Below are 8,218 nucleotides of genomic sequence, written 5' to 3' on the forward strand. Positions count from 1 at the left end.
CTTATTCATAAACGTCTACTAAAGTTGACAAGCCGCTAATGATCGTTTGTCCCTTTCCGACGTATTGGTATGATGGAAAGGGACAAACGATTATTAGCGGCTTAACAACTTTAGTAGACGTATATGAATAAGGGGGTTAACAATGAAAAATTCTGACTGTACCTACTTGTTCGAAATAAGTTAAGCTTATACATTTAACTTAATGAAATAAAACTTTATCATGGTAAACATAATTAATTCTATGTTATTTCAACCGTTCATAACATTAAATGTATTAGTTTTATTTATATGAGATTTATATTTATAATTGGGAATGAATTCGTAAAAGAAAGATGTATGACTCTTTATGATATATTAAAAAAATCCTTTGAAGTCAATAAGAGCGTTAATAATTAAACAAACGTTAAAAGGTTTGTGACCTCTGACATTTGCACTGAAGCTTTTACTGTTGTTCTGTTTAAGCAAATGTGTAGGGAATAAAAAAATACTGATTTTTTTTTGTTCTCTTCACATTTACTTTTCTTATTCATAAATCACGTGTGACTTTCAAACATCGTCATGTTTGTAGATATCAAATGTAGTAGTTAATTTTACGACCCTATTCGAAGAACGAAATACGGAAAAGATAAGATTACGATAAGTTCTGGTTTAGATCTAGCGATCTAGTGTCTGGTTGAAATGAATTAGAGCACCTATACCTACTGTACCCCTAGTGTTTTTATCGACATCATAACGTGACGAACGCGTTTGCGTTAAGTCTCATTTTGTATAGGATTTTGAGTTTCCAAAACGTCCCGCTTGGCGCGCTCTTTCTAAATCCAATACAAAATGAGACTAAACGCAAACGCGTACGTCACGTTTCAAAATCAAATTTATTTACACTATGGGTACTGTTCCCATGACAATGCAGTAACAGACTGACTAAATAGGTAAACAAACCTAGTTAGTTAGTCTGTTATTGCTACTAATGTTTATTGTTAGCTTAATATTTATCTAGTCTGCCTATCTAAAGCTATTAAATAAATAAAATAAATAAATATTATAGAACATTATTACACAAATTGACTAAGTCCCACAGTAAGCTCAATAAGGCTTGTGTTGAGGGTACTTAGGCAACGATATATATAATATATAAATATTTATAAATACTTAAATACATAGAAAACACCCATGACTCAGGAACAAATATCCGTGCTCATCACACGAATAAATGCCCTTACCAGGATTTGAACCCCGAACCATCGGCTTCGTAGGCAGGGTCACTATCCACTAGGCCAAACTGGTCGCTATTACAATTGTTTGTAAGAAATCGCACTCGCACTATAAATATAGCTATAAATCAAGTAAGCAATAACTTACTTAACAATGTTGGAGTGATCATAGCCGATGAAACTTCTCTTTTATAAATAAATTAAAAAAAAAATTAAAAAAAAAAACAGATAAGTTCTCAATTAGCTATCGTTCCTATGTCGTATAATTGATAGAAGCAGCACAATTCGGGCAACCAATGTTACTTTGACGTTAGAAATATCTTATTGAGATCACAGCAGAATCGAAATAAACGTCAATTTTGACATATCGTTTATTTATCGATATTTTCAATCTCTTTCCAAGATTTTAAGCATCTCTTAATCATTCTTCGAATCGGGCCCTTAGATGGCTTTAAATAACAAAAAGGTTAGCCCAGTGGTTCTCAACCTGTGCGCCGTGACGCCCTGGTGCGCCGTAGACAGTAAAGACGCCGTGAAGCAATCCTCCTCAACATGTTACCTATCTATTCTGAATAGCCTAGCTAGGTTAGGGCGCCGACTGGCAAAGTACCGGGCACCTCGGTTTGCTGGGGTCTCTCCCAGAAGTCGTCGGCAACATCAAGGATCTACTAGGCTTCTAGGTAGAGTTGGGTTGGCAAGAGTAGTGCCGACAACCCACCACGCAAAATAGGCGCGATAATATGACGTCGAGTTGCGGAAACCAAGCCCGCGAATACCTATAACCTATAGGGCGCCGAGATTAAATTTTAAACTTGTAAGTGCGCCGTGGTTTGAACAAGTTTGGGAACCCTTGGTCTAGCCTAAAAAAATATAATGTATATTTATAAACGGAGATCTATATTTTTGTTCAAATGTATTTAGCTTTCATATATATTAGGACTATGCAATAAGAAGCTTTTAGAAAGATAAACCATAATTAGTGTTTTTTAGCTACTAGATATATACATGGTGTAACAAACAGTGGGGATCCATTTAGGGGGATTTTCGGTATAGTGTTCTGATTAGGAAAATCGATTCTTTTAAACGCAAAAAAAGGCCAATAAATTGTTCACGTCAAAAATTGTTTTCTCTTTATTTTTCCTTATGTCTATCTATTTGTACGTCGCTGTTCTATCGGCGACTTCGCGCTATTAAAATTTTTCTACAGCCATACAACTCTAACCCAGTCCCTAGATACCTAGACTCCCGTCATTAGCTGCTGCATCTTAAATTAATTAACTTTCAGCAAGTCAGGCGCGGCATAATGGCGCCGGGCGAGGCAACACTAATTATTTCAAAGGCACTTTGCCTCGCCTGCTGTACTCTCATCAAGGCGTATTTAATAAGGCTTTGGTAAGATTATACCTACGTATTTTGTTTGCAATGCATTAATAATATTACAGAATGGTCCGAAAGTACGCTGACAAATATTTTTTTAGAATATTTTCTTACGGACACTTCTTTCACAAAATTTCATTAATAATAAAAACTACAAATGTTTCATTGAATTAAAACGTATTGTCTACAATATAATCTCTTTTGGCTTCGATAGGTACATAAACGTAAACATTTATTAAAATTATCAAATCAACAATATACACAATAAAAATCTTCAACAACATTGTTTTGGTCCTATAAGTTGGAGGTGGGAGGCTTCCGAGGATAGGCATACGTCGAAGGATAAGAGGGAGGCTTATAAAAATTATAATAAAAAGTTGGAATAACTTAAATTTTGACTGTTATTCATTACGAATCATGCAAAAACGGCTGAACAGATTGAGGCTAAATAAAGAGTGTGTAAATCTAATACGGACAATTAATTAAACTAGATACCTATATAAGTCTATCAATAAACTTGCGTTGAAGTTGGACATATTTACGTGCTCTCTGAATGATCTCACAAAGGCTGCAATGATAACATTAGGTTAAGTTTATAATTATATAGTCAATAACTCTGATTATTGGTTTGTCGCTTATCTGTCGCATTAGGCTAAACCTGTAATGATAGATTTAAGTTTTATTAATAAATAAATAAATAAATAAAATTTACCCATGTAATCATTAAATAACAAGTTTCTTTAAGTTACAAATAATAATAATTTTAAGGAGCAATGTACTACAAACATTATAAGACATGACATTACGAGATACGAGCTTTTTATAGTAACTGCCAACAACCGTTGACAGTTGCGGGCCGAACTATTTTGTATGGTTAATAATAATGGTGTAATTTCATTGTATTTCTAAACAAATTGTATTTCAATATACTTATGGCTTATGCTAACCACCATTTGAATATTCTCCCGTATTGAATTTACACACTGTATAGGTACCTACTTTTTCTTGTGGGAATCTTTTCCTCAATATATTATTTTAAGAACCATTTACATACGAAGAGTTCCCATTGGTGTTTGAAGCGGTTCGGTTTTGTTTTAGGATTTCTATGAGTGCAAAATATGGTCTTACAGTATTGTGCGTCACTTGAACTTGAAAACAAAGACTTTAAAAGAATTGCATATGCTAATGGAAATTAAATTCCGCCGTGACCCAGGTGGTCGAGCGATTTAATGAACGGACGGTGGTTCGATTCCAGCCTTAGGCACTTTTTGTTTCGTATATGACAATTATTTCAGACATGTTTACTAAAAAAAAACATATTTTAAAATATTTTCATTCAAAACGAATAAGATTTAGACAAAGAGACAAAAATCAATATCAAAACCAGTTACGATTCTAAACCCGAAATGCCGCTCCAGACTCGGATTTGTGTTTTACCGAATTTAATTACACGAGTCTCGTGAGATTAAATTTTCAGTATTCTGATATTAAACTATCTAAGTAACATTTCATGCCTTCGGGCAAACGAAAGCTTATATATTCACATTTAATTTCGCAAAAAGATAGTTTGTAATTTACATTTCAACAAACATTAGCTTCGTTTGCGTTCATAATTTCATACTTGAATCAATATGGAAATGTGATCTGAATTGTGTTTATTTCAAATATAGCTACTCGAAATACTATAGTTGCATTTTGAATAATTGCAATATCTCGAATATATCGTAATGTTGGAGTTGATTGTATTCCATCAAAAACACAAATATGAAATGATAGCCGAGTTCAATATGAAGTACGATTATACGTTGTTGTTGACTTGGCTGACAAAATAATTAAGATCATTTACACACAGTAAATAGCGGCGGCGCGCGCCGGAGCAGAGAGTCCGCTCAGTATAGTCGTTAGATTTGTAGCTGGCCCACAACGGCTTATGCTTTGTCTATTGTTAACTAAAACGGCGCGTGCCACTATCTGCAAGAAAAGGGTCGTATAATTCTAATTGGCACCTGAGCGCTGGCTAGTCTAACGCTCAAAAAACCAGTGTAGGTGTGCTCTCCGATAACGCGCCTTTGTTACGCATATCAAGGACACATTTTACGCTGGTTCGGTAGCGTTCAACTCGCCGGCACTCAGAAACCGTATAGGGACCACACAAAAACTCGCAAATCATTTTTCCATTTGTTCATTTTGAATCTTATTGCAATTACCATAGGAGTTGTAATTAAATAAGAGGTTAAAGTGACCGGGCCCTTTTTTTTTTTACAGGTAGTGGCACGCGTCGTTTTAGTTAACAATAGACAAAGCATAAGCCGTTGAGGGCCAGCTACAAATCTAACGCCTATACAAAGTGCCATTTTCGCCGCACGCACACAGACGTGACATTTACGCACACCGACGTTACATTTACAGGCGTTCTCGGGCACTCTCGGGCAGAGCTTAGTCGGGCTGTGCGCGCGTTGCTCACTTGACGTCCCCGCCGCTACGTAGGCACCTATACTGTCATGTACGTCCAGTGGCGTAGCGTGCCTTGGCGGGGCCTCGTATACAAATTTGTTTGGGGGCCCTTAGGAAGGGTAAAGATTTCTCATAAAAACGCACGTTGGGGGCCCCCGTGGCCCGAGGGCCCCGTATAATTGATACGGCAGATACGGCGGTAGCTACGCCCCTGTGTACGTCAAAATGCAGTCTCTAAGGAATGTAAACATGATAAGATGTAATGTATAAACGAATCGATGTATGTATGTCTGTAAACTTATATTACCTACTCCTTTTTCAAATTCGAAATTAATACAGAAGCAACCCTAGTGAGTCGGGCAAGTTTAGGTATGTATTTTCAAGAACGGCGGGAACGGACCTTCTGTTTATTTTTTATTTTGTGTCAATGGGTGCCAAGTTCTGTGTAGAAAATTATTTTTACAATTCATTTATTTATTCGGAGTGATATAGTTCAAGTTCAAAATGTGACTTGGCTATTTTTTACCAACAAACCAAACTTGTGAAAAACAATACTTAAGCCAATATAATAAATCATGTACGTAAATACTAGCCAAGTCAAATCTTGAACTTGAATTACATCCTAAGTAAAATGCTATTGTAACTATACTTTTTATCAAAATCGGTAAATAACAACTAAAATATACACAATTATAGGTTTAACAATTGACTTAAGTATTCCAGGTAATTTTCTAGAAGAACAAAATGAGTTTTAAGACTGAAATTAGTTTACTTATTCTTACACACTGTATATTACCTTTATTCATAGAACTTTAAGTAGTTCTTAAATCTCACTTTTTAAATATTTTATTATAGAGCAACCAGGGCGGGCTCCTTCTTTGCACAAATATTAAGCCTGGCAGTGCAAAGGGACAACGCCGACAGCATCCTAGAGAGCATTCCAGAAGCGGGTGCTTTGGGGAGGTATTTTATATTTAGTTTTTATGTACAGTTTAAGTGTTACTTAAAAATATTTACTTAGTCATAAGTAAAAATTCTGATTCAAAAACATAACAACCTCTTATAAACCTCTGTTTAATGCTATCCCTTTCTAACAAACAAAATTGTCGAAATGGCGGATAGGACGTTTAGGGCGTCCGCTGACTGACACGGGTGCACAGAGCGGGCGAACGTACGCGGGTGACATTGTAGGTAAAATCCATCGCACGCGTCCGCGCCAGTTAGCGTTGCTCATAACATTTTTCGTTAACCCGCTCCGTGCAACCGCGCCAGCTAGTGAACGTCCTTATGACGAACGCCAAACCTTCAACCAGTCATAACTTCTCACCCCCCACCTCAGTTAAACGGTAGGCCTAACAAAAACCCCGGCTCCTCCACGCAACCCGAAAAACACATATAACTGCAAAACATGCCGAACCCGTGTTTACAGAGCATTAATACGGAACACGTATAGAAGCTCAAACCTAAACGCCCCTCTGATCCATACTCGAATGTTTGCTCTGCCCGATGTGTTATTGACACAGGGGAATAATCTTGGGGCCGCATTCGACATGGAAATATGTTACTTTTCTGGGCCATTTTTTTTTGTAATTTGGTCAAGATGAAGTGATGATACAAAATTCATAGCAGGTATTGTGCGATTGTCGCTACATTTAGGTACGTTGAATATTATATTATATTTCATATTAGGAATATAATGCAAGACTTCAGTTGAGGGCTCACACCAACGCTCAGGTATTTTGAACCGAAACCTCACTGATAGGCGAGAAACAGTTATTTGTTTCACAAGGGTAAAGTTGTTTTTGAACCCCTCAAAGATACCAAAGGTTCGACGAGGGTTATACGAATTTGATACAGAACAGAATAAAACACACGTGCGGAAAATAACTGTAGAACATTTCAAATCACATCCAAAAACATATATCATCCTAAATCATCACTTAAAAGTCAATACCACCAGCCAACATGAGAAAAAAACTCATAATTTTGCATCTAAATTCTTTGCCACTCTTGAAAATAAAATACAACTTTTATCATCAGTTTAGGGTACATAAAGAGAGCCTTTAAGAGCTGAAGTGGTGCTAAAATATTTGCAATATCAGCAACTGCCCAATTTGAAATGTAGAATAGAGCCTTGGCAACGTTGACACAGGTCGCGGTGGATTATACTGTTTGCTACAATATTGGAATCGTAAAGTGCGTAGTTTGTCGTTGGATACGCACAAGATTGCGACATTCTGAGCCTACTGCTAATTGGAAAATATTTTGGTCAGACAAAATCAGAAGTTATAATAAACAATTATTATAAGGCATTGTCTTAATAAGAGTGCAGGAAATAAATTTTGTTTTTTTTTTCATATGTGGCAACTCTGAAATGGAACAGCTGTCACGTATGCTTGTTCCAATTAATAAAATGAAGAGGGACTTCTGGTTTGAGCGCCATCTTGTTTAATTCCTTTATTTTTTGCTCATTAATGTTGTTTAATGTGTGATATCGATTATTATACAGTAAACTAATGTGGTAGTGTGCAGTGAATGGAGAATTAATCTTGAAACGCGTTTCACCACTATTTTGGTGTAAGCAAAATAATTTAAATGTTCGTATCTGCTTTATAATAGTTCCATATTTGCCGTGACTTATTTTTTGAAAGTGTTTTTCAATAAAAAAAACACGTCAAAAACACTTACGTTATTTCTAATGCTAAAAAAACGAACAGTAAGCTTGGCTCTATTATATATCTAAAAATAAATAAATAAAATAAAATAAATATTATAGGACATTATTACACAAATTGACTAAGTCCCACAGTAAGCTCAATAAGGCTTGTGTTGAGGGTACTTAGACAACGATATATATAATATATAAATATTTATAAATACTTAAATACATAGAAAACACCCATGAATCAGGAACAAATATCCATGCTCATCACACGAGTAAATGCCCTTACCAGGATTTGAACCCGGGACCATCAGCTTCGTAGGCAGGGTCACTACCCAATAGGCCAAACCGGTCGTCATTGTTAGTTTATCGTAGTTCTGTTCACCGTTCACCGCCTAAGTTCTAGATAGGTAAAGCGACATGCACAGAATGCCAAATTCCATGAATGTGCATTGAGCATAAGGCATGGTTTTCACCGGAGGAAAGCAGGTGGATCATTAGTGTTTGCAGCTTT

The sequence above is a fragment of the Cydia pomonella genome, chromosome 4 (genome assembly GCF_033807575.1).
Source record: "Cydia pomonella isolate Wapato2018A chromosome 4, ilCydPomo1, whole genome shotgun sequence".
Lineage (NCBI taxonomy): Eukaryota > Metazoa > Arthropoda > Insecta > Lepidoptera > Tortricidae > Cydia > Cydia pomonella.